The sequence below is a fragment of the Ursus americanus genome, chromosome 10 (genome assembly GCF_024610735.1).
Source record: "Ursus americanus isolate L20-20 chromosome 10, mUrsAme1.1.p, whole genome shotgun sequence".
Taxonomy (NCBI): domain Eukaryota; kingdom Metazoa; phylum Chordata; class Mammalia; order Carnivora; family Ursidae; genus Ursus; species Ursus americanus.
The window spans coordinates 42486139-42506060 of record NC_142136.1 but is presented as its reverse complement, the minus strand read 5'-3'; the positions used below and the strand labels follow the sequence as shown (position 1 = coordinate 42506060).

Below are 19922 nucleotides of genomic sequence, written 5' to 3'. Positions count from 1 at the left end.
TCAACTACTTTTTCCTTATATTCCACTAGTTAAAAGAAAATTGATCCTCAAGTTCACATAGACTTTGGAGTTATTTGGCTAAACTAATCCCATCATACTGTACCAAGGTCATGGTCCTCTATTGAAAACTCACATTGGATAGCAAGAAGCAACAGGTAGAAAATATTAGTTCTTATGTTAATCGAAGGGCCAATAAAGAAATAGAATTAGCTTAATTAGTAATCAGAGAAATTAAAATTAAGACTTTATTGAGATGGCTTGTTTATACTTGCTAAATTGGTCAAAATTAAGAAGTCTGTCCCAACCAAGTATGGGTGAACATGAGAATCAGTAGGAATATTCACATATGCCAGTCTGCTGGTTGTAGATCAATTGATCCCTCCCACCTTAGGAAACAAGTTAGCACTGTTTAAGGATACTTACATATGTAAAAAACACTGTACTTTTTTTTTAAGAAGGGAATTATGAATATGCAATCCAGACTAGTAGTTATATCTGAGAGCAAGGCAGGAGATGGCATAGAAAAGGAACAAAGATTGAAAAATCATGGGTTTTGATCTAGTTAAGTTGGATGGTGGGTTAACTTATTATCATTTTTATTCAGAATTTATATGTGACCTATTCTTTTGTTTGTATCAAGTATTATGCAATGTAAACATTACATAGTAATTATAGCACATGTGTACTTTTATAAACTGAATCTCAACTTTTTGCTAAAATTTTTTCTAGAAACTATAAGAAATTTTATGTAAGAATGAATTAGTTTTTTTCCCAAAAGGAAAAAAATATTACTTGGGGATAAATTAACATTCAGTGGATTGGTATCAAAGAACTTCAAGATCTAGGTGTATACAAAAGTGAGTAATATTCAGACTGCTGGAGGCAGATGGATCAAATGATTATAATATCCTATCACATGAGGAGCACTTGTAAAGTGTTAATGGAAGCACATGAAAGAAATCCCCATTAAGTCTCAGGGAGTCAATGGCATTTAAAAATTAAAAATGTAACAAAAGGAATTTACTAGACAGGAAAAGAAGTAGAGCAAACAGCATGGTCAAAGATGCTCAGGAATACTAAAGCAAAACATTTTGGGGAGAGCAAGTTGCCCAGTGAGTGTGACATTTGGAGGCCATGAAGTCGAGTGGTGGGGATATGTTAATAGAGAGGAAAATCAGGATATGAGGAGTGTGCCCTCCATATTAATACATTTGGATGATAATTGGTAAAGAATTGAGAAAATTTCTAGATGACTATGATTTCTTTCTTTGATAACTGGGGGCGTATTTTATGGGGAAAGAAGACAAATAATCTATTAAACTTGTTAGGTTTTGTATTCCTTATTTGAGAAAGAATGAGAAGCAAGAGTACTTAGACATGCAGGCCAATTTCTGGGGAGAGGTGAGACTTAGAGATGTAATTATATTCTTTAAAAATCAGCTTAGAAGTGGCAGGTGAACCATAGACTGGATAAAAACATCTTGGGATAATGGTGAGGGAAATGAGAGAGTCAAAGGCAGAAATTTGGATTATAATAATCAAGAGGCTGCCATAAGAGGCTGAGAAAGAGAAATCAGATTGGTAGGGCTGACAAAGAGGTAATCATTTCTGTAGGGAATAACGGGTACTCTTAATAGAGTGCTTAGGTGTTAGACACTGTATTGAGCCCTTTACACACTTTATTTCATGCCATCCTCCCCACACTCTTTAAAGTAATGTGTTATGTTCCTAATTTTAAAAATGAGTTGAATGAAGCAGAGAACAGTTAAATTTGCTTAATGCCACACATATCCAGTAAGTGTTAGAGATGAAGTTCAGACTCTCTTCTGTCTGACTGCTGCTCACACTCTTAAATGCCCCTCTGTACCAGAATAGATTGAAAGTTGATAATGCCCAAAGCCAGAAATTAATCAAATGGAAATTAATTAGAAAATGAAATCAAGATTGAAAAAGAGGCCATTAGATTTAGTAGCTTGTAAGAGCAAGTTTGGTATTCGAATGAGGAATCAATTAAGTGTTGGGGAATTTATGGAAAAATATTTTTTAAAATGTAACTTGGAAGTAAGAAGATTACAAAGGAATTAAAAGACAAAGATGATGGGCAGCAATGACCTGTATATTTAGACAAACTGAACAATAATGGACAAGTTACTTAATATTTCAGTTCAGTTTTCTCCCTTCTGAAACATAAATAATCCTCGATTTGTTTTAGATGGGTAAATTGAGCAACATACATAAAATCTGTCACTATGAGAGTTGGATAATAGAAGTTTAAATAACATTTGCAATCCCCTAATGTGTGATTTTACTCAGTTCTACTTTTGAAGAATGAGAAGGATAGAAACCAGACCGCAGTGTGTCTATGCCAAGGGGCGGATGAGAATATGGTAGTGGAGATAGAATGTAGAATGTTTTGTAGCATTTGACAGTGGAAAGAATTGCACTAGGGATGTAGTTGAATGGGATGATGGGAATTAAAGGAAGAAATGTTTATAGAATAGAGGGAGAGAGAAACTGAAGATGGAAAAGTGGATGGCTCAGTGCCTTCAAAGAGGCAGGTAGGGTAGTGTTGAATCATGTGGCTGCAAAAGATGAGATTTGAGTGAATCCCCGGATAATTTGTTTCTTTCCCTTCTTTTTAACCCCTTTGAATAACAGGTTTTGGGTCATGTTGCAGTGGAAATTATATTAGACCAATTTTCAGAATATCTGAGGCAGGGTCCTCAAGTCTTAGTGTCTGCTACAGACCAAATGTTTGCATCTCCCCCAAATTCATATGTTGATGGTATTTGGAGCTGGAGGGGGGTTGGGAGGTAATTAGGGTTGGATTAGGCCTTGAGAGTGGGGCCATCATGATGGGATCAGTGCCCTTATAAAAAGAGGAGGAGACATGGAATCTTCCATGGTGTGTGACACCAAGGAAAATCTGTGTGAAGGGAACTGACCATGGTGGTACCTTAATCTCTGACTTCCAGCTTCCAGAACCATGAGAAATAAATTTTTGTTGTTTTAGCTACCTAGTTTATATGATCTTTCTTTTCTTTCTTTCTTTCTTTCTTTCTTTCTTTCTTTCTTTCTTTCTTTCTTTTTTAAGATTTTATTGATTTATTTGAGAGAGAGAGAGAGTGCAAGTGTGCAGGAGCAGGGGAAGAGGGGCAGAGAGACAAGGAGAAGCAGACTCCTGGCTGAGAAGGGCTGCTATCCCAGGACCCCAGGACCCCGGGTATCATGACCTGAGCCAAAGGTAGACACTTAACTGACTGAGCCACCCAGGAACCCCTATATGATATTTCATTATAGCAGCTTCAACTGACTGAAACAGTGTCCCAGGGCTTGCTTGGTTTACCCATTTGTGTAATGAGGCCATTGGACTGAGAATCCTTGAAATCCTTTCCTGTTATTCTGACTTCAGTTCTGACAGTGTCTAAAACAGGTTCTTCTTGAATCTGGTGCTTGTCATCTTTTTCTTTGTTCTTAACCCAACACTAATCCCTAAACTTTTGGGGGGAAAAAATCACAGCAGGCAGCCTGAGGCTGTGTGACAGTGGTTAGGGAGGGGAACTTTCAGTAGTTAGCCCAAGGAAGCCCCGATGTTTATGGGTTACTTATGTACATATCAGGATCAGAACTTTCACTCTGTTTTCTTCTCTCTTTCTCTTTCTCCCACCCTGTTTCTTTCTTTCCTTTCTTTTGTTACAATAGAAAACAAATGGAGACCAGCCTTGAAAATTCCCTGAGCAGACAAAACCAATTTAGTCATACAAATAAAGCTTAGGTTAGCTTATTTTCCAAGACTAACGTGACCTGGGTCATTTCTTGCTTGTGCCTCTGGAAATCATCAGCAAAACTTGAACTCTTTTCCAAAATTGATATGAGGTGACCACTAATCAATTCCCTATCATTGAAGAGAATTCTAATATTATAACCAATCACTGTGAAGAGTAAACAGTCACTGCTTTCTCACTGTATAAGCTGCTTTATAACAATACCTCCCTGAGCCTCATTCCGTGTTTTGGTCTGAGGGCTCTGGGTTCACAAACTGTCTTTTCGGTGTATGCACAAGGAGCTTTTACTAATTACTACTTCAGTAATTCATTGGTTTTACTTCAGCAATTTCTAATTTTTGATACTTTCTTTTCATTCCTTCTTTTCTTCCTTTTTCCCTCCGCTCCTACTTTTCAAAATGAAATTAGTAAATAGAAAAAATAGCTCTTTTTATTCTATATATTCAAATAAGATAGTCAAACCATTTTGTGGATGAAATATTTTAGATAATTTTGTTTACAGGTATTAAATGTTGATTTACTCATGAATTTTTATTTTAAAATTTGTCCATTTTGCTAAAGAACAGAATAGGAACTTTATAGTACATATGTGACGTGTGTTTCTTCACAAGTCATTTGGAAAATTTGAAGGTCAACATCTCACATGATTTCCTGGACCCTTTCCAGCTTTAAAATTATGGTTACTGCCTATTCTTAGAAGAGCACATCCATATACCTTATACTCACATCCCACACAGACCTGCACACATATGCAGTCACACACAAACACAGACACACACACGCATACACGTCCCAAACACATCCACGTGCATATATAACCACATTAATGCCAATAGATAAAATAAGAATAGTAGTAATACAAATTTTCTAACAAAATTATTTTATGACATTTCTGGAAGATACTGTAAACCAAATGTTTTCAAACATATTTTGATTTGGGGAAGAGTTTAAAGATTACCTTTTCTTTTTTAAAAGAAAAATGTTGAAATCTCCTATCCCATTAGCTTTTTTCTCAATTATTTCTTAGGAAGAAAGTCTTAACATAATAATGATTTCTGTATTGTGCTGGAGAAAAGCGAGGTCTATGATACAGTGCTAATATGATACAGCTGAAATGCTTAATACCATAAGTCTTTCATACCATTTCTTATCACATTAACACAGGGACAGTATTCCTCTCCTGGCCAGCTTAGTCTCTCCATTGCCTCCAACTATTGGAGATTCATGAATATTTAAAAGTTGTGACAAAGCTCTTGTTGACTCCATGCTATGGCTCAACAGCTGAAGTTGGCTTTCTTTTTTCTTCCAGAAGTTGGATTCTCTCAAGGAAGATTCTATTACCTGTGGTGGAGCACAACACCTGGGAGAAAGAGGTAGGCCTTGCCAGATACTTCTCAGAACACAGGAATGAGGATTCTCTGATAGCATTCTGTGTCATCCAATTGACTACATAGGACCAATGGGCTACGGGCAGCATGTGTACCATGTTGGCAGCAAAAGGAGAGGTATGTATGTCCATAGAATTTTCTGTTTCTTCACTGCCAAGCTTCTTGCCGACTTGCTCGCAGTTGCCAGTGTAGCAATTTGACAGTTTACTATTGATCCCCTTTAAGCTGATAGTTTTGCATAAGTACTTTGCATAGGCACTAAGCCATTTCGTGTATCTGACTGTGTAATTGTGTGTTATACCTGGTTCCTTTTCACTGAAAGACAAAAAATAACAGCAGTGAATGAATCTGTATTCCCTTGTGACTTCTAATTTGTAAGTTTTTCTTCTTGCAAAGTAGACAGAGAAGACATTCATTCAATACATATAAAATGTGCTGATAATCATCTAAAAGAAGATATATAATTTCTTATGAAAATATACTTTCTTTTTGAATAATCTCTTTTGGTTTTAATAGGGACTTAGATAAAATTACTATGTATTAGGTGTAGGGAAATGGTCATTCAATCAATTCACATTTATTCATTGTTCAGAGGCTTTGGACACTGTCCTAAGAACTAAGCACAATAAAATGAATGTATTTAAACTTGATTAATTTATATTTCTTTTTTGGAAAAAAAATCTATCCTTACTGGAAGAAAAATTTTCAACTTCGATGTAATGTTTCCCTATAATTTTCACAGCTTTAATCTTTAGTCAGTCTAAATTTAGCAGTGAAGACAAGTAAAAATCTTCACCTTCTGACTTTAGTTACTATTTGTTATGAGTCAACAGTAATTTAATATTTATCATCTGATATTAAAATATAAGATTGTGAATGACTGTAAATGTCCACAAGATTCTCAGTCAAGTTGACTTAAACATTTTTGACACTTACTATCTCCCATGACAGAAGGCCTAGAGATAAGGTGAATTCTAGACAGGCATAATTGGGGCTGTGGTTCTATTCCTCCTTAATGTTCTTCTCTGTACTCTGTTCCTTACATCAGTGTTTTCATCCCCAAGCTGACAAACTTCATGATTAGGTCAAAGCAAAATTTTCACTAGACAAAGTAAAACAGACATCAAAGATCTTACTCAAAGCTATTGGGTGGACCTAGAAGGTATAATGCTAAGTGAAACAAGTCAGAGAAAGATAAATACCATATGATTTCACTCATATATGGAATTTAAGAAACAAAACAAAGAAAAAAGAGATAAGCAAATGAACAAAACCCCAGACTCTTAAATAAAGAGAACACAGTCGTAGTTTCCAGAGGGGAAGTGGAAGGCAGGATGGGTGAAACAGATAAAGATTAAGAGTATATTTATCATGATAAACCCTGAGTAATGTATAGATTGTTGAATCATTATATTGTACACCTGAAACTAATATAACACTGTATGTTAATTATACTTCAATAAATAATAATAAAAAAATAATAAAGCTATTGCAATAGGAGAGAGTGGTCAGAACTGAGTTTAAATTCAACAATGGTGAAAAGAGGGAGGATTTTTAAGAGCTAGGGTGGGGTGTATCATAGGCCATCTGTGTGGCCTATCCTGATTGGCTAATGGCTAATTGACTATACCCAAAAGGAAATTAAGCTATCTCGTACCTTCTGAAACTACTTAGAGCAAGGGACTGCAGAAGGTAGGCTCCTACTCACCCATGGAAATGGGAGGGAGACGCTCTATCTTCCCTGATAATTACATTTCAAGGAGATGGCTTAAATCCTTGAAAAAGACAGTCCTGCTTTGTAAAACTGGCAAGAGTCTTTTTAAAAGATCTGTATCTCAAAATGGCAAATAAAGCCAAGTTTTCTAAAGTAAATCTCATAGGAAGGGGAAGTCAAGAGCTGCTGAGTCATGCAGAAACCTGTCTAAAGTTTAATTAAGCTGAGGGGACTATTAAGGCTGTCTTGATCAGTTATAATGTGGTTTTTAGTAACAATTAAAGCAGCCTGTTTCTTTAAGGTTAGTTGGAGAGAGAAAGAAAATGTATCTTCCAACTATGGATTATAAATTCTTCCTCATAGTCCGGTTAGTAAACTCAGTGCTCGTGCTCACTCCTAAAGAGCAATAACGATGAACAGGAGAATGTGCTATGGTGATTGTACTAAAACCAAACTCATGAATCAGTCATTAGAAATAGAGATTTTATTTTATTGTTTTAAAGATTTTATTTATTTATTTGACAAACAGAGAGAGAGAGAGTCCAAGGGGGGCGGGGAGCAGAGGGAGAGGGAGAAGCAGGCTCCCTGCTGAGCAGGGAGCCCAAGGTGGATCTCAATCCCAGGACTCTGAGATCATGACCCGAGCTGAGGGCAGCTACTCAGCTGACTGGGCCACGCAGGTGCCCCAGAAATAGGAATTTTATTATTGGTTTACAGTCACCTTGAAGTTGGCAATGGAGAGACGACTTGAGTTAAATTTGGGTTCTATTGGAGAACAGAAAGGAGAAATGGATCCTGTATAGGCAAGAATCATTGCCACTATGTCTTATTTTAAACATTTTCTTCATTTATGCACATGTTTTATTTGGGAGAGGGGTATAGGTCGTTGTTTAATGGGTATAGAGTTTCAGTCTTGCAAAATGAAAAAGTTTTAAAGATTGGTTGTACAATACTGTGAATATACTTAACGCTATTGAACTGTATACTTAGAAGTGATTAAGCTGGTAAATTTTATGGTCATGCATTTTTAATACAATAAAAATTTTTAAATATATATCTATTTATAAAAGTATTAGAGTAATTGAGGATAATTAAATTAGTCAACCATTTTTTATTATCTAATCATTCTGTTTGTGAAATTTTATTTTTAATTCTTATGAATAGATTTTGCTCTTAAGGATATTTTAATTTTAATTTTTGTTTCATAATGATATGAATCAGGGCAAACACTGCTGCATTGAACATGATTTACTCTCCTGTGGAAATATTACATTGGCCTGTTAGACACATTGGAGTTAATGAGCTTATCTTCAGGACAAAAGGCAGAAAAATAAATGCAGGTATATAAGACACTAGGGTGACACACTTTAAACCCACAAATCATTTAGAAACTGTAAACTTACTCCTTGTACACATCTAAAACTACCATTGTCTCCCCCGCAAGAATATATACAACTGTTAGCTGTGCTGTAAGGAAGTGACTAACTTTTGCTTCTGAAAATAGGACATCGGAAAAGCTTTGATTCTGTTAAGGAAATGATTTTAAAAGTTGGGGATGGATATAAAGAAAGATACATAAGAAATAAAAATCTTATGGATATATAATATTGTAGGACAAAGTTTCAGAAGTTAATGTCCTATGAGAAAGTTATTTTGGAACAAAGTAAAGCATGCAACTTTCCTAATCATGATAGATCTTCTAAAATAAATGTGAAATACTTCTCCATTAAGATAAGATTTATGGGTTCTGATTTATGAGTCATTAGTACATGAATACACTTCTTGAATTAAGAAGGACATACACCAGCTTGTTAAGAATTAATAAAATTGGATAATGACTATAATTATTTACTTAAATTTTGTTTTTCTAGAGTATACATGTATGAGTTTATTAACTTTTCAGATATAAACTTTATAAGTTTATTCCACAATTATTTGGAATATTTAGACATATCTGATGTAACTCCATTCAAATAAGGGAAGCATAATTTTACCAGTAAGTTGGTTCTTGACAATTTAATTGGATGGTTTATTTCACAAACTCAATATTTGCCTAACCAGTAAATTAGAATGTTAAAAAGTGGAAGTAGAGTTATGTATTATGAAATCCCCTTAACCACCAACCTCAAGCAACAATGTACTTTTGACTATTGGAAACTCAGGGGATAAGAGGGTCTTGGGGAGGAGAGGAGAAAGAGAACTCAAAGCCCCCTGGATAAGCTATTGTAAATCCATTTGATAAGATGGTGAAGTTACCTCATTCTCAATCCTTCATATTACTTTTTGTTTTCAAGAAAAACAACTATTTATTTTAAGGAAGGGATTATATACCAGTAGTTACTAGCAACTTTTTTTTACAAATATAAAGTTTGCTATATAAAAAAGTTCAAGAATAAATTTCTATTTAGTTTAAGATACAGATATTAGTATTTATGAATTTGTTTACTTTGATAATTTTTAGAACTGAATTGATGGTGATTATTTGGGATCACTTGGCTTTTCTATGTGTAAAATGACTTACAAATGGAGAATTTTGTCACCATTTCTTGACATTAGCATATTCTTTCTTTTTTAAAAAAAGATTTATGTATTTAAGAGAGAGAGAGAGAGAGCAGGAGGGAAGGGCAGAGAGAGAGGGAGAGAGGGAGAATCTCAAGCAGAATCCCTGCTGAGCACCAAGCTGGATACCAGCTTCTGTTGCAAGACCCTGAGATCATGACCTGAGCCGAAATCAAGAGTCAGACGCTTAACCAACTCTCCATCCATGCACCCCTGCCATTAGCATATTTCTATGTTTTACTTTAAATAAAACAGCAGCAATACAGTGTGATCAGATAAGAACTATCAAGAGAAATGATAGGAAAAACCCAATAGTTATATCACATCAATGTTTTCCATTTCTCTTTAAATAAAAATTCTATAAGCTATGTAGCCATTATTAAAAGAACACAACTTCAGAAAAGCAACTGAAACGCTAACAATATCACTATTAATCCATCCAAATTTTTAGGAAATGATAAAAATCCAGATATTTAAACCTAACACTACAAGTTGCCTTTACCTTGTGGACATTTGCTTGTACAGACCAAACAGCTATGAAACTGAGCTGTGTTTTTGACACTTTGAAAGACAAAGAGATAAGAGCCAAAAACCAGGTTTTGCACAAGGTAGAGTCTGATACCCTGCCCCATCTTAAGCTGAGACCTGATTGGCTATAATTTCATGGCAAAAGTAATTGGAATTATTAGGACTTCATCAATAATTCAGTTTAGTATTCTGGCTCCTGAATGGTCCAGTGAACTTCACATGTATAATTGGACTAAATGTTTCCTGGAAATATAGTGCCCAAAGGATTCCAGATGAAGCTAATGAAATTCTTTTTATTATTATTATTATTATATTATGTTAGTCACCATACAGTACATCCCTGGTTTTTGATGTAAAGTTCGATGATTCATTAGTTGCATATAACACCGAGTGCACCATGCAATACATGCCCTCCTTACTACCCATCACCAGCCTACCCCATTCCCCCACCCCCCTCTGAAGCCCTCAGTTTGTTTCTCAAAGTCCATAGTCTCTCATGCTTCATTCCCCCTTCTGATTACCCCCCCTTTCTTTATCCCTTTCTTCCCCTACCGATCTTCCTACTTCTTATGTTCCATAGATGAGAGAAACCATATGATAATTGTCTTTCTCTGCTTGACTTATTTCACGTAGCATTATCTCCTCCAGTGCCGTTGATGATGCAGCAAATGTTGAGAAATCATTCTTTTTGATAGCTGAGTAATATTCCATTGTATATATGGACCACATCTTCTTAATCCAGTCATCTGTTGAAGGACATCATGGCTCCTTCCACGATTTAGCTATTGTGGACAATGCTGCTATGCACATTGGGGTGCATATGGCCCTTCTCTTTACTATGTCTGTATCTTTGGGGTAAATACCCAGTAGTGCAATGGCTGGATCATAGGATAACTCAATTTTTAATTTCTTAAGGGACCTCCACACTGTTTCCCAGAGTGGCTGTACCAACTTGCATTCCCACCAACAATGTAGGAGGGATCCCCTTTCTCCACATCCTCTCCAACAATTGTTATTTCTTGCCTTGCCAATTTTTGCCATTCTAACTGGTGTAAGGTGGTATCTCAGTGTGGTTTTGATTTGAATTTCCTGATGGCTAATGATTTTGAACATTTTTTCATGTGTCTGTTAGCCATTTGTATGTCTTCATTGGAAAAGTGTCTGTTCTTATCTTCTGCCCATTTTGTGATTTGTTTATTTGTTTCTCATGTATTGAGTTTGAGAAGTTCTTTGTAGATCTTGCATACCAGTCTTTTATCTGTAGTATCATTTACAAATATCTTCTCCCATTCCGTGGGCTGCCTCTTAGTTTTTTTGACCATTTCCTTGGCTGTGCAAAAGCTTTTTATCTTGATGAAGCCCCACAAGTTCATTTTATCTTTTGTTTCTCTTGCCTTTGGAGATGTGTCATGAAAAATATTGCTGTGGCCGATGTTGTAGAGGTTGCTGCCTATGCTCTCCTCTAGAATTTTGATGGATTCTTGTCTCACATCGAGGTCTTTCATCCATTTAGAGTTTATCTTTGTGTATGGTGTGAGAGAGTGGTCAAGTTTCATTCTTTTGCATGTAGCTGTCCAATTTTCCCAGCACCCTTTATTGAAGAGACTATCTTTTTTCCACTGGATGTTTTTTCCTGCTTTATCAAAGATTAGTTGCCCAAAGAGCTGAGGGTCCATTTCTGGGTTCTCTATTCTGTTCCATTGGTCTATGTGTCTGTTTTTGTGCCAGTACCGTGCTGTCTTTGTGATCACAGCTTTGTAGTACAGCTCGAAATCTGGCATTGTGATGCCCCCAGCTTTGTTTTTCCTTTTCAACAATAGCTTGATGATTCAGGGCTTTTTCTGGATCCACACAAATTTAAGGGCTGTTTGTTCCAGTTCTTTGAAAAATGTCATTGTAATTTTGATCGGGATAGCATTGAAAGGGTAGATTGCTTTGGGTAGCATGGACATTTTAACTATGTTAATTCTTCTGATCCATGAGCATGGAATATTTTTCCATCTTTTTGTGTCTTCTTCAATGTCTTTCAAGAGTGATTTGTAGTTTCTAGAATATAGATCTTTTACGTCTCTGGTTAAGTTAATTCCAATATAACGTATGATTTTTGGTGCTATTGTAAATGGGATGGATTCCCTAATTTCTCTTTCTTCAGTCTCATTGTTCGTGTATAGAAATGCAACTGATTTCTGAGCATTGATTTTGTATCCCGCCACATTACTGAATTGCTCTATAACTTCTAGTAGTTTGGGAGTGGATTCTTTTGGGTTTTCCATATAGAGTATCATGTCATCTGCGAAGAGAGACATTTTGACTTCTTCTTTGCCAATTTGGATACCTTTTATCCCTTTTTGTTGTCTGATTGCTGTTGCAAGGACTTCTAGTACTATGTTGAATAATAGTGGCGAGAGTGGGCATCCTTGTTGTGTTCCTGATCTTAAGGGAAAGGCTTCCAGCTTTTCCCCATTGAGAATGATATTTGCTGTAGGCTTTTCATAGATGGTTTTTATGAGATTGAGGAATGTACCCTCTATTCCTACACTCTGAAGGGTTTTAATCTGGAAAGAATGCTGTATTTTGTCAAATGCTTTTTCTGCATCTATTGAGGGGATCATATGATTTTTGGCTTTCTTCTTGCTGATAAAATCTATCACACTGATAGATTTGCAAATGTTGAACCACCCTTGCATCCCAGGGATTGATCCCACTTGGTCATGATGGATAATCCTTTTAATGTAAAGTTGGATTCTATTAGCAAGGATCTTGTTGAGAATTTTGGCATCCATATTCATTAGGGAAATTGGTCTGTAATTCTCCTTTTTGATGGGGTCTTTGCCTGGTTTGGGGATCAAGGTAATATTGGCCTCATAGAATGAGTTTGGTGGCTTTCCTTCTGTTTCTATTTTTTGAAATAGCTTTAGGAGAATAGGTATTATTTCTTCTTTGAATGTTTGGCAGAATTCCCCGGGAAAACCATCAGGCCATGGCGTTTTGTTTTTTGGAAGGTTGTTTATCACTGACTCAATCTCTTCATAATTAATTGGCCTGTTTAAAAAAATCAGTGTCTTCCTGTTTCAGTCTTGGTAGTTTATAGGTTTCCAGGAAGGCCTCCATCTCTTCCAGATTGCTTAATTTATTGGCATAAAGCTGTTGATAAAAGTTTCTAATAATCCTTCCAATTTCATTGGTGTTGGTTGTGACCTCTCCCTTTTCATTCATAATTTTATTAATTTGGGTCCTTTCTCTATTCTTTTGGATAAGTCTTGCCAGTGGTTTGTCAATTTTATTTATTCTTTCAAAGAACCAGCTTCTAGTTCTGTTGATCTGCTCTACTGTACTCCTGGTTTCTAATTCATTGATTTCTGCTCTAATCTTGGTCAACTGCTTCCTCGTGCATGGATTAGGCCTGTCCCTCTGTTGCTGTTCCAGCTTCTTGAGGTGAGAATATAAAAACTGCATTTTAGATTTTTCTATTCTTTTGAGTGAGGCTTGGATGGCTATGTATTTTCCCCTTAGGACTGCCTTTGCAGTGCCCCATAGGTTTTGGACTGCTGTGTTTTCATTCTCGTTGGTCTCCATAAATTGTTTAAATTGATTTTTGATTTCCTGCTTTATCGAATCATTCTTGAACAGGATCGTTCTTAGTCTCCAAGTGTTTGAGTTTCTTCCAAATTTTTCCTTGTGGTTGAGTTCCAATTTCAAAGCATTGTGGTTTGAGAATATGCAGGGAATAATTTCAGTCTTTTGGTATCGGTTGAGACTGTTTTGTGTCCCAGAACATGGTCTATTCCTGAGAATGTTCCATGGGCATTAGAATAAAATGAGTATTCTTCGGTTCTGGGGTGTAGTGTTCTATATATATCTATGAGGTCCAACTCATCTAGTATGGCATTCAAAGCTCTTGTTTCTTTGTTGATTTTCTGCTTAGGTGATCTATCTATTGCTGATAGTGGAGTGCTGAGGTCCCCTACTATTAACGTATTATTATCTATATGTCTCTTTATTCTGGTTAAGAGTTGGCTTGTGTATCTTGCTGCTCCCCTATTGGGGGCATATATATTTATAATTGTCATATCCACTTGTTGGATACATCCTTTAAGAATAATATAGTGCCCTTTTGTGTCTCTAACTATAGTCTTTAGTTTAAAATCCAATCTGTCTGATATGAGAATTGCTACCCCAGCTTTCTTTTGAGGTCCGTTGGCATGAAAGATGGTATCCCATCCCTTTACTTTCAGTCTGGATGTATTTTTAGTTTCAAAATGAGTCTCTTGTAGACAGCAAATGGGTGGGTCATGTCTTTTTATCCAATCTGCAACCCTGTGGCATTTATGGGAGCATTTAGGCCATCTACATTGAGACTGATTATTGAGAGATATGATTTTAATTATGCCATGTTGCCTGTGAAGTCTTTATTTCTATAGATTGTGACTTTCTGTTCTGTATCACTCTTGGGGCCTTTTTACTTTTATAGAACCCCCCTTAATATCTCCTGTAGGGCTGGTTTCGTGGTTACGAAATTGGTCAATTACTGGCGATTGTGGAAGGTCTTTATCTCTCCATCAATTCTGAATGACAGCCTTGCTGGATAAAGGATCCTTGGGTGCATGTTTTCTCTGAAAGAGCTTTAAAAATGCCCCCCCCAACCCTTTCTGTCATTCCAGATCTATGTAGACAGGTCTGACGTAATTCTGATACCTTTGCCTTGGTACGTGAGAAATTTCTACAATACTGTATCCTTGGATCTAATATTTGCGAAATGCACTATGATGTGATGTGGCCTAGGTTTGTCGTGGTTGAGCTTGGGAAGGGTCCCCTCTGCCTCTTGGACATGAATGCTTGTTTCCTTTGCTAGATTAGGGAAGTTTTCAGCTACAATTTGTTCAAATATCTCTTCTAGACCTCTGTTTTTCTCCACCCCCTTGGGGATGCCGATGATTCTGACATTGGAACGTTTCATTGAGTCAGTAATCTCCCGCAACCTACATTCCTGAGTGTGGATTTTTTTGAGTCCAGATTCTATTTTAGCTTTTCTTCTACTAACCCATCCTCCAATTCGCTGATATATTCTTCTGCCTCATTCACCCTGGCCGTCAGAGCATCGACTTTTAACTGCATTTGATTCATAGAATTTTTAATTTCTGCCAGATTCACTCTCATTTCTGCCCTTAGAGATTCTATATTCTCATTAATGTTTTCGTTAATGCTTTTTTCAAGTCTACACATCATCTTGACCATTGTTACTCTGAACTCCATTTCTGATAATTTGGTTATATCCATATCCATTAGTTCTGTGGCAGAGGCCACAGACTCATTGTCTTTTCTTTGCTGGGGGGGATTTCTCCTTCTCGTCATTCTGATGAGGAGAGGTGGCGGGGTTGTCCAGAGCCCAAATTATTTGACCGGGACCCAGGCAGTGTGCACTTGTTTTATAGAGATCTTAGGGATGTGGGCTTCTTGATTTTTCAGCCTACCTTCTGGGGGAGGGGCCTGCCGCGCCGATACTCAGGCAACCCTGTTTGGGTAGAGTCTCCATGTCCCCTGCCAGGGGGGATGGGGATGGGCACACTGTGAGCTGGTATTTCCAGGCTTTTGTTCTCTGGCAGCTTTCCCTGGCGATTTGCTGTGCCTCTTCTGAGAATCAGAGCAGCAGTAGCTGAATCTCAGCCTCTGTCTCAGAACAGAGGGATCGCAGACTGTTCTCCACTGGGCCCCTCTGGCCACTCTAACTCTGTTTCTGTTGGTGCTGCTAAACCCTACAGAATCCCGGATTGTGCGCCCCACAGCCGGCATCCCAGCCCTAACTTCCAGGGCCCGCACGTCTCTGTCCTTTGTGTTTCTAACACCGCCAGCTGCCAGCCGCCCCCGTGCGCTCCGGAGCCCCGGTTTTCAGACTGGTCTCGCTGGTTCCCTGGCTCACGGTCTCAGTGGACTCTCAGGGGTGGCAGTCAGCGAGTCCGCCAGCTCCCCCGTGCAGGTGGCTACCACTTCCCGGCGCCCAAACGCGGTGGCTCCCTCCCCCTTCCATTTATCTTCCAATATCTGTGCCTCAATACTCAGCGCTGGAGATATTCATTTGTAGAGATCCAGATGTATCTTCCTGCGTCTCAGGCTGACTCTGTGGATGTTCAGGCTGGTCTGGTACCTATCCAGCTTGACTCAGGGGACCAGCTGAAAAAGGGGACCCCTTCTCCTCTGCCATCTTAACTCCTCGAAGCTAATGAAATTCTTTTCTGGGAGAAAGATCTGCTAATCCAGACCTCAAATTACCCCTAAATTAATTTTCACACATAAATCCATAATCATAGTGATTGACTTTATTTATTTATTTATTTATTTATTTATTTATTTATTTATTTATGTATTATCATCTATAACAAGTTAGGGGTTCATTTATTTATAAATAATTGTTCAGTGGCTGCTGTGTACCAAGAACCATTTTTCCCAGCTTTACTGAGGTGTAATTGACAAATACAATTGTAATATTTTATGAAGTGTACAATGTAGTGATTTCATATATGTGTACATTATGAAGTGATTACCCCAGTCAAGCTAATTAATATATTCCTCACATGACATAGTTATCATTGTGTGTGTGTGTGGTGAAAACACTTAAGATTTACTCTCTTAGCAAATTTCAAATGTATGTTATTATTAACTATAGTTACAACACTGTGCCTTAGGTCTCCAGAACTTACTCTTTTTAAAACTTAAAAAAGTTTGTACCTTTTAGCCAATGTCTCCCCTTTTCTCCCAGCTACCAACCCCCAATTACCAAACGTTCTATATTCTGTTTCTCTGAATTCAACTTTAAAAAAAAAAATGGATTTTTCCCATGTAAGTGATGCCATATGGTATTTGCCTTCCTCTTTCTGGTTGTTTATTTCACTTAGATAATGCCCTCCAGATTAATCCGTGTTGTTGCATATGGCAAGATCTCCTTTTTATTAGCTGAATAATATTTATTTACCCACTTATCAGCACTTAGGTTGTTTCAGTGTCTTGGCTGTTATAAATAATGCTGCAGTGAACACAGGGGTGCAGTTATTTTTCAATAAAGTGACTTTGTTTCCTTTAAAAAAAATACCCAGTAGTGGAATTGGGGCTCATATGGTAATCAATTTTTAATTGGTAGTCAATTTTTTTTTATAAATTTCCATTCTGTTTTCTATAGTGGCTGCACCTATTTATTTATTTATTCATTTATTTTTTAATTTGACACAGAGAGAGAGCACAAGCATAAGCAGGGGGGAGCGGCAGGCAGAGCAAGAGGGAGAAGCAGACTCCACACTAAGCAGAGAGCCCATCATAGGGCGCTATCCCTGGACCCTGGGATCATGACCTAAGCTGAAGGCATTTAACCAGCTGAGCCACCCAGGTGCCCCCTGGCTGTACCAATTTACATTTCCTTTCCCACCAACAGTACATTAGAGTTCCCTTTTCTCTACATTCTCAATAACATTTATTATTTCTTGTCTTTTTGATAATAGCCATTCTAACAGATATGAGGTGATTTCTCATTGTGGTTTTGACTTGCATTTCCCAATGATCGGTGGTGTCGACATCTTTTCATATACCTGTAAGCCATTTGCATGTCTTCTTTGGAAAATTGTCTACTTCTTTCCTCCTTTTTAAATTGAGTTACTTGGATTTTTTTTTTTTTTTGCCATTGAATTATAAGAGTTTCTTATGTATTTTAGATATTAACTCCTTATGAGATATATGGTTTACAAACATTGTTCCCATTCTGTAGATTGTCTTTTCATTTGGTTGATGGTTTCCATAGCTGTGCAGAAGATTTTTAGTTTGATGTAGTCTAACTGGTTTATTTTTACTTTTTTTTTTTTTTTTTTTTGAGCCAGTGCTTTTGGTGTCAGATCCAAAAAATCATTGCCAAGACCAGTGTCAAGGAACTTATTCCTATTCCCTATGTTTTCTTCCAAGACTTTTATGGTTTTTCATCTTATGTTTAAGTATTTTATTCTTTTAAGTTGATTTTTGCATGTAATATAAGATAGAGGTTTCATGAATTTGCATATGGGTATCCAGTTTTTCCAGCACCATTTATTAGAGAGACTATCCTTTCTTCGTTGTGCATTCTTGGTGCCTTTGTTGGAAATAAGTTCATGTATTTGTGTTGGTTTATTCCTGGGCTCTCTATTCTGTTCTGTTCTCTATGTCTGTTTTTAGGCTAACACCATAATATTTTGATTACTCTAGCTTTGTGGTGTATTGTGAAATAAGGAGGTGTGGTGCCTCCAGTCTTGCTCTTTTTGTTCAGCATTGCTTCAGCTATTCGGGGACTTACATGGTTCTATAGGAATTTTAGGACCATTTTACCTCTGTTTAAACTCATCTCTATTAGTAATTAGTGTAACAAGCCAAAGAATTTAAGTATGTAGAAGATCTAAGAAACATTTTAACAATTTTAACCTAATGGCACATATAAAATATTTCACCCAACAACTATAAAATATAAATATACATGGAATATACATAACATAATTACAAATATTAGTCATGTGCTAGTCCATAAATCATGTCTCAATAAACTTCAAATGATTCATATCATACAGAGTATACTCTTTGACAATGGTATCTTAGTCTAGATATCAATTACAAAAATAATTTAAAGTTCTCGTGTATGTGGGGATTAAAACATGCAAATCTGTATGACCTACTTAAAAGCTAAATGCTAAACTCCAGAAGCTCCTGGGTTGGGGCTGATAGGTGTAGATGTAGGGAAGAAAAAATAAATAAATAAAATTCAATTATATATAAAAGGAAAAAAATGAGAGGTGAAAGAGCACAGACTGATTTTCAATTCATTAATTTATTTCTAGCAAGACTATGAAGTGTGTATAAGGGCAGAGTAAGGCATTTATAAGCATGAAAAGACTTAAAAAATTTATCTCCAGTGCACACTTTATTGCTAAGATACTGAAGAATATACTTTGTAAAAAGAAGTTAGTAAACCGGTTGAGGTAAAAAAACTAAAATAAAGAAACAATGTTAACTGACTGAAGAGAGTAGCAACAAGGAGTTTTGGGATGGGCTGTAAACCCACAGATGAAAACAGATTGGAGGTGGAAGATTCCAGGAGGAAAAGTCCAGGAAAACAAACAAACATACAAACATAGAGAGTAAGTAAATTAATTAATTAATTAAAATTTAGAAGAGAAACTCATGATGCCAGATTAAGAGTTATCACATTACGATTGCTTGGGGAACCCTAAAATGATAGCAATGGCTGGGCATCACTAACGAAGTTTTGATTTAGTGAGTCTGGGTAAGGTAAGTGGTGTGTGTGTGGTAGACTTTTTGGGGGGAGAGGGTACCTCACAGGCAGAGGGCTGAATTCATCACACTCGTCATCTTATAGTCATTGTTGTCTTTGCTCTTGGCAAGATCCCACTCCTAATTTTCTTATTTCCTTTTATGCCTATGCCACACTTCATTTCTTCCACCATGAGACACCATTTTGATATATTTGTTATGTATTGTCTGTATCTATAATAACTGTACAAAATGGGTATTATTTCAAATGCTTGTATTTAAGTAATGTAAGTACTAAAGACTGATACATCTCATTCTATTTCTTTTTTTTACTTTCTTTGGAACACTAAGTTATAAGGTCACTCCGTGTTGTTCTTTGTATTTATTCCATTGTTTCTGTGGGATACACAATTTACATGAGCAACAATGGATTATTGCCTCTTGGGGTTCTAGGGCAGTTCTTCTGCTGGTTGTGCAGGGTCTTATGCATTTGCATGCCTATGTGAGGTCTTTAAGGGTTAGGCTGGCTTGGCCTCTCTCTTCTTGTGGTTTTTCACCTGGGCTTCTTTACATCATGTTGTGTCATGGTTCCCAGAGAGCAAAAGCAGAAACTCCAGTGAGGTCCTTTGAGACCTAATCTAGGAAGTAGAACAATATCATTTCATTCTCATTTCA

The 19922-nt window shown here is 36.8% G+C and overlaps 1 long non-coding RNA gene across 2 annotated transcripts in view; it reads left to right on the top strand.

Moving 5' to 3' along the window:
• The first annotated feature begins 5092 nt into the window (after positions 1–5092).
• The window catches only part of LOC123801148 (uncharacterized), a 90119-nt gene continuing 75289 nt past the window's right edge, over positions 5093–19922 (top strand). For both annotated transcript variants that reach the window (XR_015725859.1, XR_015725860.1), the window contains exon 1: positions 5093–5158. This is a non-coding gene — a long non-coding RNA (uncharacterized LOC123801148). The remainder of the gene's footprint in view (positions 5159–19922) is intronic.